Genomic DNA, 19,874 nt, shown 5'->3' with positions numbered 1-19,874 from the left:
CGAAAACCATGCTGCGAGTGATCTAGGAGGCCAGAGGTTTCCAAGAAAGTTGAGAGATGCTGGTTTAGATGAGTTTCCAGCATCTTTGCGGGGGCTGGAAGCAGCGAAATGGGGCAAAAATTTTTAAGAACACCCGGATCTAAAGTGGGCTTTTTTAGTAGTGGTTTCACCACCGCTCTTTTCCATTGTTGGGGGAAAATACCGTCCTTCATTGCCTGATTCATGAATTCTAAATAGGTGGGCAGGAGAGACTCCTTCCATTGTTTTAGAACCTTCAAGGGGCACGGGTCTAGGGGGGAGCCCGACCTGGTTTTTAACAGAAGTATTTCAAGTTCCTGAAGGGAGAGGGGTGGAAAGCTGGACAAGCATCCCTGCAGCAGCTCATTGGAAGAGGTTATAGAGGGGACAGATGAGCACGGTATAGACGACAGGGCCATCGTCTGAAACTCTAAGGCCGTGTATATGTCCGCAATTTTAGATGCAAAGAATAGTGCTATGTCATTACAGAGCTGCTGTGAACTCACCACGGGATCTGGAACCTTCAGTGATGTGAGCGTGTCTACTATCTTAAACAGCTCTTTCGGCGAGGAGAGTGAGGTGGTTAGAGAGGCAAAATACTCCTGTTTGATACTAATCACTTCCATCTTATACTTCTTTAGGAGGATTTTATGTCTCTCCCTTTCTCTCAAATCCCCGCACGCCCTCCAGAGGCGCTCCTGTCTTCGTACACCCTGCCTGAGAATTCTTAATGATTCACAGAACCACGGTGCCGGTGGACTTTTCCTCGCGGAATAACACAGTGAGGCAGGGGCAAGGTCTTCAATGGCTATTTTAATGGCGGTGTCGAACCTCTCGACCGCAGAGCTGACGTCCTCCTCTGAGGAGATCGCCCCGCTTGGCAGTCTGGGAGCAAGCCTCTCGTTGGTTGTGTGTATATAAGACGACCTCAAAGTGTATTCCCTTTATTTAATAGGCGAACACTGTCTTTTCTATCAAGCGGGTAGAAGGAATCTATGAACTGTGATTTGTATATATTTGTTGTTTATATGTATGTGTGTATGTTCGAAAAAATTATTTCATAAATTACGATGAATAAAATCAATATTGCGATAATTAAAATTACGTAAGAATGTGTCCTTGGTATGTGATTTGTTGTTGAAAATAAGGAACATGAACTAACAACAGGACTATGTACTGTTAATAGGGTAACATGAAGTTCTCTATATAAGTAGATATAAATATATCCTTTCCTCCTTGCCATTTTTTCTTCTTTATCTTTGTATTGTATCCTTACCCAGGTACAGGGGGGTAATTTGGGTAAACCCCTACATATTTTTTTAATATAGTTGCTTACTACAGCTTAAGATTACATGTGAATACACTTGTGGGGCACCATGTTCTCGGATCTCAATTGGCAAATGTTTTGTCTTTACTGGATTGAGCAGTTTGGCCCAGCCAGTTGTGGGGTTTTGCCAGGAGGGGGGAGATCCCTAATGTACATGTATACGTTGGCTGATTGGTCACATGTAATTGTGCTGCCTATTTCTTCCTTACTCTACCACAGTGTGAGGTTATTGTATGCTAAATATGTTTCTTTTTTCTCGTTTCCAAAACCAAAATATAAAATGCAATAAAGAATTTTTTTTAAAAGGGTTAAATACAATGAATAAAGCTGTGACAGGAAAAGCGGAGGGTAACGAAAGTGATAATAAGACCCAAAAGCCACATGTTAGACCTGACACCTTTTGGCGTGGTTCTTCCCCCATCTTTTTGCCTCTGACTCATGTGTTTTGATGCTGTGCTGGATTTCGTTTTTGCTGATTTAGATGTTTTGGACACTCTGCCACTGCTGATCAGTGTCAGAGTGTAAGTGCTCCTTCTGTAAATTGTGATATTGATTGAGTATACCTAATTGGCATATTTGTATCACCACGAAGTCCCTAGTAGAGGGCACTGTGTGTGCCAGGGCTGGTGATGACAAATGCTACTAGTGGGCCTGCAGCGCAGATTGCGCCACCCACATGAGTAGCTTTTAAAAGGTGACTCAGGCCTGCCAGCGCAGGGCCTGTGTGCAGTCAGTGACTGCCATGTCAGCCTGGCCAGTGTCCCCACTGGCTAGGCCTAATCCTTCCCTGTCTGTGCACATCAGTCACCCCTATGGAAGGCTCAAGGTACCCCCCTGGGCAGGGTGCAGTGTATGGATAAGGTAGAGCGTGTGCTAGTGCAGGTACTATGCTCTGGTAGTGGGCTACAGCCATTTTGTGTGCTCACCGCTGTAAGGCTATCTTGCTCCATAGAGTAACATGGAGGGGGGCTAGGCCCATGTGATACCAGCCTATCTCCCCATAGGAGCAAGATGGGACATAAGTGAAAGATATCCCTGGACTCAGAATTTAATGACACATCTTTTAGTGAAGGGTGTTTTTAAATCCTGTGTTGGAGAATAGCACTTTTAGAAAGTGGCTGTTCTCTTGTCTAAACCTTTCTGTGTGCCTGGGTTTGTGGAATGTCTGCCTGGTCTGGATGTGACAGGAAGGGGCTGCAGAGCCCCAGAGGAGAGGGTCGGAGCCATCCCGGGGATGAAAGGGCACATCTGCCTGCTTGGGAGGAGGGAGGAAGGAATGCCAGATAAGTGCTGGGCTGTGCCTGCCTACCTCCCCCACATTAGCTCTCTCCTGGTGGTCAACTGACCCCACTGGCCCTGAAGCTGACAGGAAGAAGAAAGCCAGAGACACCTCAGTGCTCCGCAACCCCCAGAACTGGTTTAAACTGGACCCAGGGCCTCCATGCACCAAGAACTTCAAAGACATTGGGGGGTATAAGGAAAGGACCCCTGTCTGCAGAGAATTAGATTCTGAAATTCTGCAAGCAAGAAGGAACCCTCACTGGAAGGAGGACAGCTAGAGAACTGAAGGAAGACTGCCTTGCTGTGTGCTCTAAGGGCTGACTTGTTCTGCTGTCCACCTGGAAGCTAAGGAGAAGAAAGGGACTTTGCTGTGTGCTGTGACCCTGCCTACTTGAAACTGCCAAGACTCTGCTGTGTGCTGTGTCTACAACTGAATCTCCAAGGGCCTGAGAAGAGCTGGCCTCCTGCTTGGAACCCAGGGCTAAAGGTTCCTAAAGCTATCCCAGGAAACAGCTGCAAAATCGTGCTGTTGGGACCCGGGACGCGTGGTGCTGGACTGCGGAGCGTGAGGAGGAGATCGGTGTGCTCATCGGCACATTAATCGTGAGGGTTGGAGGCTTGTGGAGCCTCCCCTCGTGAAATCTGCTCCCAGGTGGTGGCAAGGTCGAGAGGGGGGTCTAGTTCTGACCAGCGCCCTTTAAAACCCTTTGCCGCCAAATCACCGTCGCAGCCCGGGGCCAGGATCACCCCTGGAAGTTGCTGTTCGTGACCAGGAGCGGCCGCGGCGAAGAACGAAGCCGCCGCGACCCCATTGGCTGAGGGAGCCGAGCCCCCTCACTAACGCCGCGACGGGATTGGCCCGCGCGGCGCAGCGTCATCAGCTGTGGTGTGCCATGATTGGCTGAGCCTGCGGAGCGTCATCGGCGAGGCCGCGCTGCCATTGGTTGGCGGCCTCGCGCTCAGAGGGGCTTGACTGAGGGCCGCGACCGGATTGGCTGCCTCCGCTGAAGCTGCGGGAGGTGCCGAAGGATTGCCCAGAATCACCGCCGGGACCGGGGAAGAGCTCCGACCCCGCCGAGGGACCTGGAAGCGTCCCGCACCCCTGGCCCGCCGTCCCTCCATCAGGTGAGCTTCACCGCCTCCCCCGCCGCTCGTTGGATTGTCGAGAGCGGGCGGGAGAGGAAAGGGGACCGGCCGGGGCGGGGACGCGTGCAGTCTGCACGGCTGGTGCGCAGTGGTGCGCCTGAATCTCAGGCAGACGCGAGGCTGCCCCGGGGACTAGAAAGAGTCCCTGGGCCTCGCGAGGGAGTTGCAACAGCGCACGAAGCCCACGGATATAAGTACACGTGGGCCTTGTTTTCTTTGCTCATGCTGGGAGCATCACAGTATATATCAGTGGCCATATTCTTTTAAGTGCTGATTTGAGAGACTAGAGACTATTTTTATTTTTATGCTGAGAACGGCCTATTTACAAGACCTACTAAGAATTAAGTGCAACCTTGTTCTAAATGAAGTGTTTAACGTGCAACCTTTAAGCTAGAAATGCGATGTGTTTTAAAGAAGTGATTATCATGCAACTGCTGCATTTACATGCTGAAACTAGATAAAGTTATATTTTATATATACTTACCTGTGTGGTCTCAGTTTGTGGTGGATTGGGAATTGCTGTTGTGTTAAGTGCAAATGTTATCCACATTGCCTCCGAGTTTAGCCTAGACTGCTCGCGCCATGCTACCTAGAGGGTGAGCAGGGGTTATCTCAGAGGGTTATTCCGTCGCCCTGACCGGAACTAGGGGTCCCTACTTGGGCCAAGGTACTTACCTTTGCCAACCAGAGACTCCCGGTTCTAACATTGGTGGCTCGCGGTGCGGATTTTGAACTAATGATTGCACTTGACCTGCAGTGATTTCTTGTACATCACTAGTCTAGTTTAGCGGAACAGGTTGCGCAGGATTTTTTCTTTTTGGTGAAACCTTTTTAGTTGAAAAGGGGTAGGAGGTAACATGTCTCAGACCGCGCAAAGCATGAATGCAGAAGGGGAAGTGGAATTTGAAAGCCAGGAGTTGCTCACCTATAACAAGGAGCAACTGAGAAAATTCTGCAGACAGCTTGAATGCCCAGTAAGGGGCGGCGCAAATAAGGAAGAGCTACGGACAGCTCTGAGGGCCTGGTGGGAGGCCAAACATGGTGACCCAGAAGCTACTATTGAAGAGGGTGGCACACAGGAGATTGGGTTTTTGCCCAGTGAATTGCCAGTGGCGAAGCCAGCGTCTAGGGCCGGCAGCACCCACTCCAGTAGGATTATTTCTCCAGAGGAGTTGGAGGAGAATCAGAGAGCTAGGGCCCATGAGATTGAGCTTTTGAAGCTCAAAGCGGAAGCCGACGAGAAGAGACTGCGCCTAGAAGTTGAGAAAGAGGCGCAGGAGAGGGCAGCACAGGAGAGGAGGCATGCTCTCGCTTTGGAGGAAAAGAAGCTCCAATTGGCTCATGAGAGGAGCATGAAGGAACTGGATTTCAAATATAAAGAGAGGGGGTCCAGTTCTAATGGTGGCAGCGCACAACCAGTACAGGCGGGTAAGGTATACATACCAAAGGATCTGGTACAGAATTATCAGAGGGGTGAGGATATTTATGCGTGGTTCAGAGCGTATGAACTTGCCTTAAAGATGAATGAGGTGCCTGAGAAGAATTGGGGAGCAGGATTGTGGAAGCATTTTGAGGCCTCTGGGAGGGATGTTTTGGCACCCTTGGAAGCAAAGAATGCTTTGTCCTACTCCGCCATGAAGGAGGCTTTGTGCCTCAGGTATGGGCTCACTGCTGAACAGTACCGCCAGAAGTTTAGGAACTTCAAGAAGCTTGATTCAAGTACTTGGGTGGAGTGTGTGAGTATGTACACGCGTGCACTGGAAGGTTGGATGAAGGGCAGCAAAGTTACTGATTATGTGGGGTTGTGTCACTTGATTAGTAGGGAGCACTTAAGTAGTTTGTGTGTCCCAGAGCTGCGCCAGCATCTTTTGGATAGTAAGTTAACTGATCCCAGTGAGCTTGCTAAAGAGGCGGACCGGTGGACTAGCACCAGGGTCCACAAGGGGGTGGTAAGTTCCCCAGCCAAAGGTGGACAGGGTCCCCAGCAGAAGAGTGGGGGGGACACGGGTAATCAAAAGGAGTCTTCTAAAGGGCCCCAAAGTAGTTCCCAAGAGAAGGTGTCTCAACCCAAGGGCCCGCAGGACAAGAAGACCCTCGCTTGCTATGCATGTAGGGAGGTGGGGCACATTGCTCCAAACTGTCCAAAGAAGAAATCTGCACCCACTGGTGCTCCAGCTCCAGCTCCGGCGATAGCCAGTGTAGCCTTGGGAGGGGATTTGATTTCTAGTGGGGAGGAGGGGTTAGCATTGATGACCCTTGTCTCTCTAGGAGACCGAGAGATGGCCCAGGAAACCTTGCTGCCCCAAAACACTAAGAAATACGGGCAGAAGGTGACCATCAATGGACAGGTGGTGGAGGCTCTGAGAGACACAGGAGCCAGCGTGACATCTGTTAGGTGTCAGTGGGTGTCTGAAGAGCAAATTGTTCCCCAGGTACTCCGGCCTGTGGTGGCAGCTGACAGTTCAGTGCGCTACTGCAGGCTGGCGAAAGTTCCATTTGAATGGGGAGGAGTCTCCGGTATTTTGGAGATTGTAGTAAGTGATGCCTTGCCTGTAGATTGTCTATTAGGTAATGACCTGGAGAGCTCCCCATGGAAAGAGGTGGAGCACAGGACTCACTTGGAGATGTTGGGCTTGCCTGCGTGGATCTGTGTGTCCACCCGGGCAATGACAGCAAGAGAGGGCGGTCTAACAGAGCTGGAGCCTGGAACAATGGCCCAGGGACCTGCCAAGAGAGGAAGGGGTAGAGGGCGTGGGAAACCAGCCCCCACTGTTCCCACGGTCCAGGAGGAGGCAGACCCGGAAGGGGATGCCCTGGAACCTACAGGGGAGCAGGTGGCCGAACTAGGGGAATTGCCTGAGCTGTCCCAGTGGCAGCAAGAGGGTGGTCCCTCCAGGGAGGAATTCTGCCAGGCTCAGAAGGAGTGCCCTTCTCTCATTGGTGTGCGGCAGCAGGCTGCAGACCAGGCCGCAGGCCTGGGGTCCAAGGAGCATTTGATCTATTGGGAGGATGACTTACTTTATAGTGAGCCTAAGTTCGCTGAGCCCGGCGCAGCCCGTGTGCTGGTGGTACCGGAGCGCTTCAGGAACTTCCTACTGGGTCTGGCTCATGACGTGCCTCTCGCAGGACATCTGGGGCAAGACAAGACCTATCACAGGCTTGTCACCCATTTCTACTGGCCCCAGATGAAGACGCACGTCTCTGCCTTTTGTAAGTCTTGTCAGACTTGTCAGGCCAGTGGCAAGAGTGGAGGGAAGCGCGTGGCACCCCTCCAACCCTTTCCCGTGGTGAGCACCCCTTTTGAGCGTGTGGGCATTGACATCGTGGGGCCCCTGGATCCCAAGACAGCCCTAGGCAACAGGTTTATCCTGGTCTTGGTGGACCATGCCACCCGGTACCCGGAAGCCCTTCCGCTCAGGACAGTCACCGCCCCAGTGGTGGGCCGTGCCCTGATGGGGATCTTTTCCCGGGTGGGATTTCCGAAGGAGGTCGTTTCGGACCGCGGGACAAACTTCATTTCTAAATATATGAAGTCCCTGTGGAGTGAGTGTGGGGTGACATACAAATTCACCACTCCTTACCACCCTCAAGGAAATGGTTTGGTTGAGAGATTCAACCGCACATTGAAGGGCATGATTATGGGCCTGGAAGAGCCCATGAGGCGGAAATGGGATGTCTTGTTGCCATGCCTGTTGTTTGCCTACAGGGAGGTGCCTCAGAAATCATTAGGGTTCAGTCCCTTTGAGTTGCTGTATGGCCACCCTGTCAGAGGACCTCTGGCTCTGGTGAAGGAGGGGTGGGAGAAATCCCGTGGGAAAACCCCTCAGGATGTGTTCAGCTATGTGCTGGCCATTCGCAACCAGACCAAGCGCTTCAGGAAGCTCGCTCAAGAGAACCTGGAGGCTAGCCAGGAGGAAATGAAGAGGTGGTATGACCAGAACACTTCTCTGGTTGAGTTCCAACCTGGTCAGAAGGTGTGGGTGATGGCGCCAGTGGAGCCTTGTGCGCTCCGTGACAAGTGGTCTGGCCCATATGAGGTGGTGGAGCGCAAGAGCGAGGTTACCTATTTGGTTAACCTGAAGACTCCCAGGCAGCCCCTGAGAGTGCTACATGTGAACCGCCTCAAACCCCACTTTGAGAGAACTGAAGTGACTATGCTCATGGCTACAGATGTTGGAGGGGAGGAGGATAGTGATCCTCTCCCTGACCTCCTGGCAGTCAAGGAGCAAGATGGGTCAGTGGATGGTGTGGTCCTCTCCCCCACCCTGACCCCAGAACAGCAGGAGGACTGTCGCCAAGTCTTGGGTCAGTTCGCCCCACTGTTCTCCCTGACCCCAGGTGTCACCAAGTGGTGCGTCCACGACGTGGACACTGGAGACAGCATGCCTGTGAAACAGAAGTTTTACAGGGTGGCTGACAAGGTCAGAGCTAGCATCAAGGAAGAAGTTTCCAAGATGTTGGCGCTTGGGGTTATTGAGCCCTCCAGCAGCCCCTGGGCTAGCCCAGTGGTCTTAGTGCCTAAGAAAGCTGCTACCCCCGGTGGCCCCCCAGAACTTCGGTTCTGCGTGGACTACCGTGGGCTCAATGCGGTCACGAAGACTGACGCGCACCCCATCCCCAGAGCTGATGAGCTGGTGGATCGGTTGGGAGCTGCCCAGTACCTGAGTACTTTTGATTTGACTTCAGGGTACTGGCAGATTGCCTTAACTGACGGGGCAAAGGAGAGGTCAGCATTTTCAACGCCAGAAGGACACTTCCAGTTTCGTGTCATGCCCTTTGGGTTGAAAAATGCCCCCGCCACATTTCAGAGATTAGTCAACCAGGTACTGGCAGGGCTGGAGCAATTCAGCGCAGCCTACCTGGATGACATTGCGGTGTTCAGCTCCACTTGGGAGGAACACCTGCAACACCTCACTGAAGTGTTGAAGGCTCTGCAGAAGGCAGGCCTCACTATCAAGGCCAGTAAATGCCAGATAGGGCAGGGATCTGTGGTGTACTTGGGACACCAGGTGGGGAGCGGCAAGGTGGCGCCCCTACAGGCAAAAATTGATACCATTCTGGCTTGGGAACCCCCCAAGACCCAGACTGAGGTGAGAGCCTTTCTAGGTCTCACTGGGTATTACAGACGGTTTGTCAAAGGCTATGGCACCATTGTGGCCCCTTTGACAGAGCTGACATCTAGGAATCAGCCCAGGAAAGTGAATTGGACTGAGGCCTGTCAAACTGCTTTTGACACCCTCAAAACTGCCATGTGCACAGCACCGGTGCTTAAGGCACCTGACTTTTCAAGTGAGTTCATTGTGCAAACTGACGCTTCAGAGCAAGGCGTGGGAGCAGTGCTCTCACAGATCAATGACGAGGGAGGAGACCAACCTGTGGCTTTCATTAGCCGGAGGCTGATCCCCAGGGAACAAAAATGGAGTGCCATTGAAAGAGAAGCTTTCGCTGTGGTCTGGGCTCTGAAGAAGCTGAGGCCCTACCTGTTTGGGACTCACTTCCGTGTTCAGACCGACCACAGGCCCCTCAGATGGTTAATGCAGATGAGGGGTGAGAATCCAAAATTGTTGAGGTGGTCCATTTCCCTACAGGGGATGGATTTTACGGTGGAGCACCGCCCTGGTACAGAACACGCCAACGCTGACGGTCTGTCCAGATTCTTCCGCCTTAGTGATGAGGACTCCCAAGAGGTTGGGTAGTTCTCCCCACTTTCAGCTGGAGGGGACACGTGTTAGACCTGACACCTTTTGGCGTGGTTCTTCCCCCATCTTTTTGCCTCTGACTCATGTGTTTTGATGCTGTGCTGGATTTCGTTTTTGCTGATTTAGATGTTTTGGACACTCTGCCACTGCTGATCAGTGTCAGAGTGTAAGTGCTCCTTCTGTAAATTGTGATATTGATTGAGTATACCTAATTGGCATATTTGTATCACCACGAAGTCCCTAGTAGAGGGCACTGTGTGTGCCAGGGCTGGTGATGACAAATGCTACTAGTGGGCCTGCAGCGCAGATTGCGCCACCCACATGAGTAGCTTTTAAAAGGTGACTCAGGCCTGCCAGCGCAGGGCCTGTGTGCAGTCAGTGACTGCCATGTCAGCCTGGCCAGTGTCCCCACTGGCTAGGCCTAATCCTTCCCTGTCTGTGCACATCAGTCACCCCTATGGAAGGCTCAAGGTACCCCCCTGGGCAGGGTGCAGTGTATGGATAAGGTAGAGCGTGTGCTAGTGCAGGTACTATGCTCTGGTAGTGGGCTACAGCCATTTTGTGTGCTCACCGCTGTAAGGCTATCTTGCTCCATAGAGTAACATGGAGGGGGGCTAGGCCCATGTGATACCAGCCTATCTCCCCATAGGAGCAAGATGGGACATAAGTGAAAGATATCCCTGGACTCAGAATTTAATGACACATCTTTTAGTGAAGGGTGTTTTTAAATCCTGTGTTGGAGAATAGCACTTTTAGAAAGTGGCTGTTCTCTTGTCTAAACCTTTCTGTGTGCCTGGGTTTGTGGAATGTCTGCCTGGTCTGGATGTGACAGGAAGGGGCTGCAGAGCCCCAGAGGAGAGGGTCGGAGCCATCCCGGGGATGAAAGGGCACATCTGCCTGCTTGGGAGGAGGGAGGAAGGAATGCCAGATAAGTGCTGGGCTGTGCCTGCCTACCTCCCCCACATTAGCTCTCTCCTGGTGGTCAACTGACCCCACTGGCCCTGAAGCTGACAGGAAGAAGAAAGCCAGAGACACCTCAGTGCTCCGCAACCCCCAGAACTGGTTTAGACTGGACCCAGGGCCTCCATGCACCAAGAACTTCAAAGACATTGGGGGGTATAAGGAAAGGACCCCTGTCTGCAGAGAATTAGATTCTGAAATTCTGCAAGCAAGAAGGAACCCTCGCTGGAAGGAGGACAGCTAGAGAACTGAAGGAAGACTGCCTTGCTGTGTGCTCTAAGGGCTGACTTGTTCTGCTGTCCACCTGGAAGCTAAGGAGAAGAAAGGGACTTTGCTGTGTGCTGTGACCCTGCCTACTTGAAACTGCCAAGACTCTGCTGTGTGCTGTGTCTACAACTGAATCTCCAAGGGCCTGAGAAGAGCTGGCCTCCTGCTTGGAACCCAGGGCTAAAGGTTCCTAAAGCTATCCCAGGAAACAGCTGCAAAATCGTGCTGTTGGGACCCGGGACGCGTGGTGCTGGACTGCGGAGCGTGAGGAGGAGATCGGTGTGCTCATCGGCACATTAATCGTGAGGGTTGGAGGCTTGTGGAGCCTCCCCTCGTGAAATCTGCTCCCAGGTGGTGGCAAGGTCGAGAGGGGGGTCTAGTTCTGACCAGCGCCCTTTAAAACCCTTTGCCGCCAAATCACCGTCGCAGCCCGGGGCCAGGATCACCCCTGGAAGTTGCTGTTCGTGACCAGGAGCGGCCGCGGCGAAGAACGAAGCCGCCGCGACCCCATTGGCTGAGGGAGCCGAGCCCCCTCACTAACGCCGCGACGGGATTGGCCCGCGCGGCGCAGCGTCATCAGCTGTGGTGTGCCATGATTGGCTGAGCCTGCGGAGCGTCATCGGCGAGGCCGCGCTGCCATTGGTTGGCGGCCTCGCGCTCAGAGGGGCTTGACTGAGGGCCGCGACCGGATTGGCTGCCTCCGCTGAAGCTGCGGGAGGTGCCGAAGGATTGCCCAGAATCACCGCCGGGACCGGGGAAGAGCTCCGACCCCGCCGAGGGACCTGGAAGCGTCCCGCACCCCTGGCCCGCCGTCCCTCCATCAGGTGAGCTTCACCGCCTCCCCCGCCGCTCGTTGGATTGTCGAGAGCGGGCGGGAGAGGAAAGGGGACCGGCCGGGGCGGGGACGCGTGCAGTCTGCACGGCTGGTGCGCAGTGGTGCGCCTGAATCTCAGGCAGACGCGAGGCTGCCCCGGGGACTAGAAAGAGTCCCTGGGCCTCGCGAGGGAGTTGCAACAGCGCACGAAGCCCACGGATATAAGTACACGTGGGCCTTGTTTTCTTTGCTCATGCTGGGAGCATCACAGTATAAATCAGTGGCCATATTCTTTTAAGTGCTGATTTGAGAGACTAGAGACTATTTTTATTTTTATGCTGAGAACGGCCTATTTACAAGACCTACTAAGAATTAAGTGCAACCTTGTTCTAAATGAAGTGTTTAACGTGCAACCTTTAAGCTAGAAATGCGATGTGTTTTAAAGAAGTGATTATCATGCAACTGCTGCATTTACATGCTGAAACTAGATAAAGTTATATTTTATATATACTTACCTGTGTGGTCTCAGTTTGTGGTGGATTGGGAATTGCTGTTGTGTTAAGTGCAAATGTTATCCACATTGCCTCCGAGTTTAGCCTAGACTGCTCGCGCCATGCTACCTAGAGGGTGAGCAGGGGTTATCTCAGAGGGTTATTCCGTCGCCCTGACCGGAACTAGGGGTCCCTACTTGGGCCAAGGTACTTACCTTTGCCAACCAGAGACTCCCGGTTCTAACACCACAGAATTCAGATTTGCAGGAAGGAAAACAGCTAACGGGAGGGGGTAATAAGGGGGCTACTGGGTACAGTGTAAAGGGTAAAAGGTTTTCATATATGTATCCATGCCATTAGGAGTTCATTTGTTGCAGACAATGAAAGAAACCTTTTTGGAGAGGGAATTTGTGGAGGTTTTTAAGTTGTTGTACAAGGAAATTATGGCCAAAGAAAGTTCAAAGGAGGAGTGGGAGCTAGTGAGAGGGCTCATAGTCCCCACTACTATTGAAGCCTGATCTTCGTCATTTTAAATCATCTCTGCTAGTGTTTACTGAGAACGACATCCAGAGCGATGCATGGCATTGTTTAAATACATGGATACGGTTTTGAGGGCTCAAATGGATTATGATGGTTTTACATGATTCCGCTACAATGAGGAATTTCAAGCTTGTTTAGTAGCTATCCTTGAAAAACAATACAGAGATATGGATACAATGGATGACTCGCACACGGCCTGTGCCATTGGTACATTCGGCAAGTGCTTTACCATTCAAAAATAAGCCCTTTCAGGGACACCCCACCCAATATGGGGTGGGTAGAACAGGAAGGGGACAATTTACACAGAATGGGGCTTGCTTGTCATGTTAAATAAAGGGTCATACAGAAGAGCACAATGCAAATTTAGACATGACTGTGCTAAGTGTGGGGAAAAGCACCCGGTCCTGCAATGCTCTGGCAAAAAAACGTTTCTTATAAAGTATGTTTATTGTATATCGTTTCCCAAATCAGAACAGAGTCATCTGGACTCATTTTTAATGATCTGTCTTGGAAGATGATGATTTCCTTAAATATGTTCTATAGGCAGATTCCCAACGTGACAGAGAAGCTCTCAGTCAAAAAATAAGGGAAGAGTATTTTTCGATTGAGAGCGTCTCTGTCACAAGGGGATTCACATATAAAACATATTTAAGAAACAGTTGTCTTCCAAGACAAATAAATACAAGTCTGGATGATTCATTCAAATATTATATCAAGATATTACATCCTCGTTTAGAGGGAAGTCTAAATACAAGCGAGCCAGACAGGCAAACTATCAATGGGCTTGTGTTATTTCTGTATTACGGAGGCCATATGATTGAGAAGAATTCCTCATCTGGTCTAAGCTTCTAAATAATTTTTCTTTAATATCACCCCCTCTGGCCACCTTAAGAAGTACTCTCAAACAGTGTGGTCCTGAAGAAGGTGTTTGAACAAATGTAATTTCCACAATGATATGTGTGTTGAATATTTTTGTTCGTACATTTTTTGTCTTGTATAGTTCATGTTAAATAAATGTCACATGTTGATGTCATGATATAACAAATAATGCAAAATCAGTGAATATATGTAATCAATATATTTATTGATGATATCAAGTTGAACTACAGAATGTCTAAAAAATGCTCAATAAAATCTTTTCTTATAAAGTATGTTTATTGTCCCGTGTTTCCCGGATCAGAACAGAGTGTACTAACTAGCCAGAATAGAAGCAATACAGGTCACATGGGTGTCTTTACACTTGCTTTACCGGTTTCTTCCCCCTTATCCCAGACCTAGAATTACTTTATAGGGGGTACCTTTGGAGCTTATACTCTTAGAGAGCCTTGGGTGGGAGGGAATCATACTTAGCAGCTGCTTGAAAGGTAGTTAGTAGTTTGTCACACCCTTGAGATAGAATGGGTTTTTGTAGCCCTCAGACATACTCTCTTCTAGGTGCCTTACTTTCTACTTCGCTCAAAGCCAACAAGGCCTGTCTCTATTTAGAAACACACGGGGAGCTAGCTTTCCAGTCTTGATACTTATTTGCTTTACAAGCAATAGGGTGAGATCTAGGAACCTAGCAGTAAGTTTGTTTTTTGGGTGATATTTGAATGTCCCAAGTGCACATAACTCCCATTTATTCAGTGTGGTGCCCCTTGTTATCTGTGCGAGCAGGAATGTGACTGTCAAACAGAAATGCGACAGGAACGGACGTGCTCACATGTGTTGCATGCCTGCCCCTGCCGATCCACAGCATGGCCAACAGTTGCTACCTAGTGGGTAGAACTCATTGATACTAGAGTTGGTTCTGTGAAAAATATGAAAATGTACAAGCTTAAATCTAGCATTACCTCCTCCTCCATCCACCCTGACCCAGTCCTTACACATGAGATGTTGTAACTGCCCAACATATTCCCTAGCCAACAAAAAAACTCCCCCAAGATGGCAGCCATTCACCCAGTCATCCCATAATGAGGGAACCATAACATCACTTCCTGTCAAAATACCAAGCATAGTAAAAAAAACAATAAAAAGCATAATATAATCAATCCCATCACCGGGAGGAAGAGCGGGAACCAGGACTGTGTCAGGGAAGACCCGGACTCGGAGTAATGAAGATTACCAGTAAGTAACCGGGGCATTGCTAGACACTATCGAAGGATAAGCCAATATTCTGTCCGAGTCATGAAAAACCCTATCTATTTCTTCTTCCCATTTATCCCGCAGTAGTTGTTAGATTTGGGAGAGCACTCCCATGGCGCTAGTCAGCCAGGTGATAAGTCTATGACCAGCACCTATTGTATCAAAATACTGAATAAAGTTGTGGGTTTCGGGTTCAGCTGACACAATATTCCAGCAGGCACGAAGGAAAATTATTAATGCTTTGTACATCAAGAATTGGCCCCTTCAAACATTAAATTGCTCCCTTTGCTCGTCAATGGACATTAGTACCCTGTCATTACTAATTCCAGCATAGGGTGCCATAGTGCTTTACATTATAGACAATAAGTATGTAAATCAGTGTACAAGAAATAGTACATATGACAATGAGGATTACTATGAGATGTAGGTGTCTCTTAATATCCATACTTGTAAAAATTACATGTTAAGAGTGCACGGTCAGGAGAAATACAAAGTCAGGATTGAAAAAGTAAAGCAGTGATTGGAATAGTCCGTACTAATAAGACTTTATTACTACCCAAAGAAGCCTTTCTTTCCAAACTTAGAATAACAGATTTAGAAAAAAGCAATAAGGATCTAACCCGTGAGGTGCAATTTGCATGCACCTCTCTTATTTCGGTTAATTGCTTGTCGTGTAATAGTATGACCGCAACTTATGAACTGGAAAATACAAAAGATTTTTGTGTCAAAAACAGTAACCCACTTACTTATCTGGATAAAATAGAAATATGTGATCTGCATTTTACATGATGCGCTTTGCAGCTGGCCCTTCGTCACCAGCCGTCTGGACTACGGGAACACCCTCTACGCTGGAACCACAGCCAAACTCCAGAAAAGAATCCAGTGCATTCAGAACGCCTCAGCACGACTCATCCTGGACATCCCTCGCCGCAGCCACATCTCTGCCCACCTGAAAGACCTGCACTGGCTCCCCGCCAACAAGAGGATCACTTTCAGACTCCTCACCCACGCACACAAGGCTCTCCACGACATGGGCCCGAAGTACCTCAAAAGCCGCCTCACATTCTACACACCAACCCGCCAGCTCCGATCCGCCAGCCTCGCCCTGGCCTCCGTCCCACGATTTCGGAAATCCACCATCGGAGGAAGATCCTTCTCCTTCCTGGCAGCCAAGACTTGGAACTCCCTCCCCACTCACCTACGGCTGACCCTGGACCATCTCTCCTTCAGGAAACAACTCAAGACCTGGCTGTTCGAGCAGTAGCGACCCCCCCCCCCCTCAGCGCCTTGAGACCCTTACGGGTGAGTAGCGCGCTATACAAATTTTGTTGATTGATTGATTGATTGATTGATGTTAACCGTCTGCTACTTCAGAGTCAAACCTGTGACTGGACAAAATACACTACGCATTAACCACCATAGTTATTTTACTGTTATTATAATACCTTGAGATTTGCTGCCCACTTATAGATCGATGCAGCAGGAGGCTTAGGATGGTAAAATATTTTACAACGCAGACTCTTTTTGGCCAATTAGGCAAACTATCATTGGGTCCATTTTTTTAACAATATAAATGTTTGACTGTCACACTCGATTTTCATGACTGCCCCTAGTGACAGCACAACTTTTCCTATGCTACAAGCATTGCTTTAAATGGAAGAAAATAAGTGCAGGTACTCACCAAATTGATTTGTGGACATGGGGTGGGTTTGGGGACGGGTCTATGGGCGGTGCTAAGGGGCGTGCCCAGGAGCACATATTTAATTTTATTGAGATTTTCTTGGAGTGCAAATGTGCATAATGATACAGAAGCCTTCCTTTTTTCTTCATTATCACATGTAATCGTATATTCAAATACACAAGTTCAAGATGTATGCTGTAAAGTCAAATCTTGTGTTAGATTTAATGCACTATAATGTTGCTTCATTCATAAAACAAAATAGGCTGTATATAATTCACACATGAGAAGTGACTTGCTTCTTAGTTCACTAGTGTCATTGTGGGAGCTCAAAAGTTTCTAACTTCACTATCACTTTTAATACACTCCTCTCAATGCTATGATATAATCTTATGTACCGAGATAAAATGCTTCCACATGTTCAAGAATACACTTTTTAATGTTTTTAAGTCTCGATTTATATAAGGGCTCTTCAATCCAAGCCGGAATCTTGATTCGAGTCTGACTTGCTATTCTTGTTTATTTGTTGGTTTGCCCACCTCTGCCTCTCCCAGAGCCACTCCATTAACCCTAGAGAAAATGGCCTCTTAAAAACAAAATACAGTTGTGTTGAGACACTGCACTGGGGAGAGAAAGAGTGGCCTAGTACTTGCTATAAACGAACCCTTTTACATGTGCTTCATGCCGGACTGTGGTAATACAAGGCATTTCGGGATGGAAGCTTTACATTTGCCGTGCTGAACACTGCAGTTAACACTCATGCATGCAAAATCATGCACAGTGACACACAAGCACTTATGCACAGTGAAGATTGAGAAAATATTCTTGCTTTAAAATAGTGACCCTGATTATCATTGTCAACATTTGATAATGGAGGAACGGGCTTCATTGACTGCTTATTTGCCTTTACTCTCTGAATCCAGTCTTCTACTGGCAACGACCCATTTCAACAGTCAACTGCATTCAATACAAAACCTTGATTCCCACCCTCTCTGCCTCAGTGTCTCTGTCACCACCTCGGCCCTACAACCTTGCTCAAGACAAATGTTGACATGCTCTGATGTACTAGCACGTCACTTTGATTCCCCTCAAGTCACAAGATATAGCTGTTAGCAGGCCCTTCTCACACACCTACAGTGCTATTGACTCCACTGAGCCTGATTGGACACTGTGTCAATGATCACAGTGTGATTCCGGCAGCTCTGAATTAATGCATAGGTCTGCTCAGACGCGCAATTAGAATGCAATTTCCGGGGGGGGGGGCTGATTCTTCCAGATATGGGCGTTGCGCGCCTGGGTCTGCTGCCGAATTAGCACAGTGCAAGTTATCACTCGATTATCAGAGTGCTGCACAAAAACAGGCCGACTCGTCTGCTGTGTTGCTCTTCTTTCAGCACATACCGATTTCCTTTCTGCGTTACTGCCCCGTGAGTACCGGTACTCTGTTTGGCCAAGAAGAAGTTCCGCTACTCAAGGGCAGAAAACTCAGAAGTGCTGGTACTTAGTACCAGTGAGTACCAGCCCATTTAAAGCACTGGCTACAAGCTGAACTCCCAATTTACGGTTTCCCAACTATTTTTAAATTCCAGCGCTGATGCCTGTATATACTTATAGAGCGTATCTATATTATAGTTCACATTGCAAAGGAAAACATTGCTGGCTTTTGCTAGTTTGTTGCTTTTTTTTCTTCTTTACTTTTCTTTTTTTTAACCAACCAAGAGGGGAGAGGATGTGGCCTCAAAGGTTAGAGCTGCTGACATTGGAGCTTGAAGGCGTCGGCTCAGCAGCCTGTGATTCTGGACAAATCACGTAATCTCCCCGTACCTACGAAAAAGTGAGTGCGTGCTCATGTAAAGCGCTCCAATACCTTCGGGTCGAGTTTGCGCTATATAAATCTATAAAAAACAAAAACGCAGGACAGCCTGTCCAAAACGGTAGGTGCCGCCACACTTGAAGAGCAGCATAAACTCCCACCCTCCTCTATGCCGCCCCACAGATGAACGATTTACCCGTGTCCTGCCAGCACCGCTTTCCAATTTAATATTTATTTCCGCACCCAAAAACTTTCAAATTAAGCCCCTGTCCTCCTTTTGTGTACCCAATCTCTTTTAAATGACCACTTCCTATTATTTGTTGCCATCGCTATCCTTTTCGCCCTAGTCTGAGCATGTGTGCAGCTCACGTGACGGACGTAAGAAAACGTCGTTGCTATGGGCGGTTGCTATTATTACAGCTAGTCGCTATCATTAAGTTTTTCCTCTATGAAGCACCTAAATCAATTGCATGTATCTATATCAAAACTGTAAATGGTTTACCCATTTATGAAATGAGGCTTCTGACTGAAATATTACCCAGCGGCCGCCTTTCTTTTTCATTATTTGCACTTGAAGTTACTGCTGAAGATATAATTGAAAACATACTCGCTACCGATTCGCCCAAGTGGTTTGCTGCCAGTATTATTTCACCATTGTTTTTATCAAAATTAATTAAAAAATCCTGCGACTCCGCCGGGACTCGAACCCGGAACCTTTGAATGCCTACAACCTCTAGAAGTCCAATGCGCTATCCATTGCGCCACGGAGCCACCTGTTGGATTTACGGGGAATTTCTTACATGAATCATGATATACATGTTCCTACTCTTCTACATTGATGTGGTTTTTATCAGTTTTATAAATGTGTTAGCGCCAAAAGACGATTGTTTTTACCACGTTCAAACAAGTAAGTTTTTACCCACTGGCTCCTTTTGAGCCTTCTTTTTTCAAGCCTTGTGTTGTTTTTCTATAGTGATAATATTATGCTGGCCCACCCAAAGGGGGGCCTTGGCCCTCAGCAGTGAGGGCTTGAAGGCAGGCGTGCAAAGCTCAGATTCCCGGGCGCGCACACAGAGACAGTTTTAGAGATTACTGCAGCCCCCCAATTCACAGGTCTTTAAAGACCATTTACATGTTAACAAGGTTTTGTTTATTTTTTCACCCCTTCATCTCTGCATGGCTAAAGGCGACAAATCCTTTCTTTGACAACGGTAACCTTTGGTAAGCTTTGCCTACTGTCCTGCTGCGTTGATAATTCTTTTTCTATGCAGAGCAGAAGAAAATAAGTTTGTTTATTCCTAGTCACCTTTCCTGACCCCTGCAGCGGCTTATCACATCAGACTGTGACACAACGTTTGACTAATGGAGTAGGTAAGAGAATGTGTTACTAACTTTTTTTCTTTTTAAAATCTGCACAGGCCCAGCAGCACACATACTTCGTGTGTGCTTCATTTAAACAGTTTTCTTTTTATCTTTATCATGGCCGATGCAGGACAACAATAAGACAATACAAAATGCCCAGTGAATGCTGGTGATTAATGATCCTGCTGGAGAGCAATCATTTGTCTGTTTGTAGTTTTTAAATGTAGATGAACTGTATTTTATGTGGATAGCTCAGTGGGTTATTGCCTTTGTCACAGAGATCCTTGTGTTACTTGCAGTTCAGAAGTTACAATCCTATCATAGGACAGTGACCTATGAACTGTCATCTAAAAG

The 19,874-nt window shown here is 48.6% G+C and overlaps 1 non-coding gene across 1 annotated transcript; it reads right to left on the bottom strand.

The window, feature by feature from the left end:
• Window positions 1-18,844: 18,844 nt before the first annotated feature.
• Window positions 18,845-18,929, bottom strand: TRNAR-UCU (transfer RNA arginine (anticodon UCU)). Its single transcript is given in 2 exon segments — window positions 18,845-18,880; window positions 18,893-18,929. It is a non-coding gene; the product is annotated as a tRNA-Arg (tRNA).
• Between the last annotated feature and the right edge of the window lie 945 nt (window positions 18,930-19,874).

The sequence above is a fragment of the Lissotriton helveticus genome, chromosome 1_1, assembly GCF_964261635.1.
Source record: "Lissotriton helveticus chromosome 1_1, aLisHel1.1, whole genome shotgun sequence".
Taxonomy (NCBI): Eukaryota; Metazoa; Chordata; class Amphibia; order Caudata; family Salamandridae; genus Lissotriton; species Lissotriton helveticus.
This window is presented reverse-complemented; position numbering and strand designations above follow the sequence as displayed.